Source organism: Rutidosis leptorrhynchoides, chromosome 4 (genome assembly GCF_046630445.1).
Source record: "Rutidosis leptorrhynchoides isolate AG116_Rl617_1_P2 chromosome 4, CSIRO_AGI_Rlap_v1, whole genome shotgun sequence".
Classification (NCBI taxonomy): Eukaryota; Viridiplantae; Streptophyta; class Magnoliopsida; order Asterales; family Asteraceae; genus Rutidosis; species Rutidosis leptorrhynchoides.
In genome coordinates this window covers 215,219,904-215,224,174 of record NC_092336.1, presented here as the reverse complement: position 1 = coordinate 215,224,174, position 4,271 = coordinate 215,219,904, and positions in this window count along the sequence as shown.

Below are 4,271 nucleotides of genomic sequence, written 5' to 3'. Positions count from 1 at the left end.
GTTGTAGGGATTTAGAGTTCATTTGTGTTCACCCCGAGTCATAGGGTACATAGGTGAATCTAGACTACAACCGGCATATAGACTGAAGTAGGAATTATTTGACTAATTGTGCATTTATACTCGAACTCTTCTATCATATCTAACTCGTATTCGATCTTGATCTTACGTTGATAAATTTTGTTGGTGCGCCACCTTGACTTTATGAAGTAATGTTAAATGCACATGAGAATCAGGGTAATATAATTTCCGGGATTATATTACGGTGATTCACATGGACGTTCCGACATTATGACATAGAGAATTTAAGGCGAGTCGAGGAAAATTTTCTCTCTATCCTTATTCCATGCCACGGTTAGTATTGTTGAAAATACTAACCAACGATATTCTTGTCTCATGAAGGAACAATGGCTCACCAAGGTCAACACAATACTCCTCTCGAAACTCTAGAACAAGCTCTTCAACGAATGATAACCACCGCCGTGGGTACGGCCGTGGCCGATCACTTTTCTAACAACAACAATCATGGAGCCGGTAATTCAATCGAAGGTTGCTCCTACAAGAACTTCATGAAGTACAATCCTCCCACTTTCGATGGAACCGGGGGACCGGTTACTCTCACCCGATGGTTTGAACAAATGGAGACCGTTTTTAACACAAGCGGTTGTCGAGACCAAGATAAGGTCAAGTTTTCCACCCTCACTTTCACCGGTATTGCTCTCTCATGGTGGAACACGTATGTACAATTAGTGGGAAGCGATGAAGCCCACACACTCTCTTGGACCGAATTAAGAGAAAGAATGATCACCGAATACTTTCCGCGCGACGAGACTCGAAGGCTCGAACAGGGTCTAAGGAATTTAAAAACGGCCGGAAATGACCTCAAGGCTTATAATCAACGGTTTACCGAACTAGTCTCGATGTGTCCAATTCTCATGACTCCCGAATCCCTAAGAGTCGAACTTTACATGGATGGCCTCCCTAAGAGCATTCAACACAAGGTAATGACATCTCAACCCACTAACCTACAAGAGGCTTTAACAATGGCCCGCCAAGCCTTAGAAACGGTGAATGAAATGGAAGCACCGGCACCAATGGTCGAGAACCACCCGAGTAACAACAAAAGAACATGGGAAGCCTCTCAATCAAGCAACCACAACAATAACAACAACCCCGCCAAGAAGCCTTTTACCTCCAACGACAAGAAAGGCTATGCCGGAAAACTGCCTTTTTGTGACGAATGCCACAAGCATCACTTTGAAGGATGTGGCAGGTTTCGCCACCGGCGCCAAGGACCCGTCGCTCGAAAGATGCCCAACGCACACAGAACGGGTGCTTGCTTCGAATGTGGCCAACTGGGTCATTTTAGGAATGTGTGCCCAAATAAGAAAATCAACCCCAACGCACGCCGTTGAACCTTCGACATCGACACCAAGGATGCCCGGAACGACGATGGACTAGTAACGGGTACGTTTCTTCACAACAAACCGTATATTTCATACTTGTTCGATTCGATTACCGCTAGACGTTTTATAACCAAGGATTTGACTCATGCTCTTTATATTCCACCTCTTTCCCCCAGATACTACTTAGACGATTTAAGTGACCGACGGAAAATATTGTGTGCTTATAAATTTTATTGGAGGATATACGTTAAGACTTTTGACTTGACACCTATAGAACTAGGGAGCTCGGAACCTATTCGTAAAAAAAAAAAAAAAAAAAAAAAAAAAAAAGTTCCCCATCATCATGTATAGATTATTGTGAACTGAGTAATTTTCGGTTGGAAACCGATACCCTCTCCCTCGCATCCATGACCTTATGATTATTTGCACGAATCCCGTATGTTCCAAATCGACCTCCGTTCCGGTTATCATCAATTGGGGGTTAAGTGAGACGATGTCTCCTAAGCCACTTTCCGAACTCGCAACGTTAGTTGTAAATCTCTCTTAGTACCGCTTGATTTATTTAGGGCTCGCCCGTATCCATAAACCTCTTGAACCGCGTATGCAAATTCATATAGACTAATCTGTTATCGTATTTATAGATGACATCTTAACTTATTTAAGTAAAGAAGGAAAACGAACAACATCACCATCTTACGCTCGAACTTTTGAGAAAAGAGCAACTTTATACCAAATTCTCCGAGTGAGAATTTCTGTTGAACGAAGTCCAATTTTCTAGACCATGAAGTTAATGGTCAAGGAATTACAATCAATCTCGAAATCAAGCCACATGTAATCAGGAAACTCTCCCAACTCAGACTTGTATTCGTAAAAATCTTAGATCTCACCGGTTGTTACCGAAGATTCATTTCTGACTTTTCTCGTATTACACGACTTTAATCTCTCCGCGATCGAACCTTGAGCGTGATTCTTCACACCAACATTTCTAGCTAAATTCGTACAACACCAGATGGGACTCAAATATGGAAATATTTCTACTTGGACGCCGAAAGGCATACTCCCTCGACTCGAAATCAACGGGACGGAAATTCGTTATTTTGCACGAAGAATTCGAATACTAAATTGTGGATCCGATCAATATTCTTGTCATCACGTACCACACTACATACCTCTGTTATTTCACCGTTACCGTCTGATATTACTGGAAATTAAGATAACACACAATCCAACGATACTTCACTCTTCTTTGACTTAACGCCCTTGTGTTTCTGATAATCGGTCAACTATTATTCAACCCCGAACTATACAACTACGTGTACTACCTCGTTTCTCTTTCAGACTTCAACTTTTGACAACTAGAGGCACATTATAGCAACCTCGAGATGTAAACTCATCCTATTCTAAGTCCTCATTTCACTACTATCTTTACCGTTCGCATTTCCGTTTAAAGAAACTCCTTGTAACATTTCTCCATGGATAGAGAAACTCCTCATATTACATAAGTATTCGCCACGAGGGTGAATAGTCCTAACGAACATTTTTCGAACCCTAACTAACTTGTTCAACGTATCTTAAGAGATTCTTTTCCAACACGGTGTATCTTTGTCAATTATTCTGTATCGAAATACTCGTTTCACTTCTAGTTTTACAAGAAACCTTGGGAACCTGCTTAGACATGAGTACCGCGTACCACCCACAAACTGACGAACCGAGCAAACGAACGATTTACGTCTTGGAAAGACATCTCACAAACTCGTATTGTCACCTTTAGTAGATCACTCTTACAACAGTAGTTACCACTCGTGTGTTCACGCGCACTTTTCGAAACCTTATATGACCGCTAATGTCATACCCCTGTTCATTTAACCAAAGCATCAACCACCGAAATCTGAACTCCATCAAGAAACAACAATTGAGATCGTTCAAGTCCGAGAAGGGCTCGAGACGACCCGTAGTCGCCCAAAAGAGTTATACCAAACTTAGATGAAAACCTCACAAATCCCAGTGTGTAACCGCGTAATATTGAGAAACCGCACCTTGGAAAGGTGTAATCCATTTTGGGAAATCGAGAAGGCTATAGCCGCAATATTGAACCTTTTGAAACCTTGGGGAGTAATGGAACCGCTTCCTACCGTTTAGAACTTCCGACTAAATTAAGTTTCCGTTTACCCTACATTTCGTGTAACAAACTTAGAAACGTGTCCTGCGGAACAGGAACGTGCAATCCTTCTAGATGCACCAACTATTGATGACAAACTCCTCCTCGTAGGGAAAACCGGCTGAACTTGTGGATCGTAAAACCAAGCCCTAATACAACGTAACACCCCGACTATCCGGATTCGTGGAATGTCCAAGAAAGTACCTTCAATCATTCGTAGAGTTACTACACTGGGTCTCGAGTAAGAGACATCGACTATTATTTCTAACTAAATTTTGGGACGAAATTTCTTTTGAGGTGTGGATAATGTAACATCCCGCATTTTTCCGTTAAATTATTTTAACGCCCGTCTTTTTTTTTAAAATAATACCTTTCGTTATTTAAATTCGTAGTTTCCGTTGACTAACGTTCATAATAATTCCGTCATTTAATTATAACACCTCTCGTTAACTTGCGTTTTAAAAATATTCGATCGGTTAAATCCCGCACCCGCTTCTAAACTCGAGGGACTAAAATTGACACGGGGCAAACTAGTTGACTAGGTCAACTAGTCCACCCCAATCACCACCATTCAATCACCTCCACCTCTCTCTCTTTCTCTCTAGCAAGAACACACACACAAACACCCAATTCAATCATTCATCATCTAAATTCGATCTAGGAGGCTTACAACAAAACAAATTACATATTTGGAATCCTCTCTTCATCCT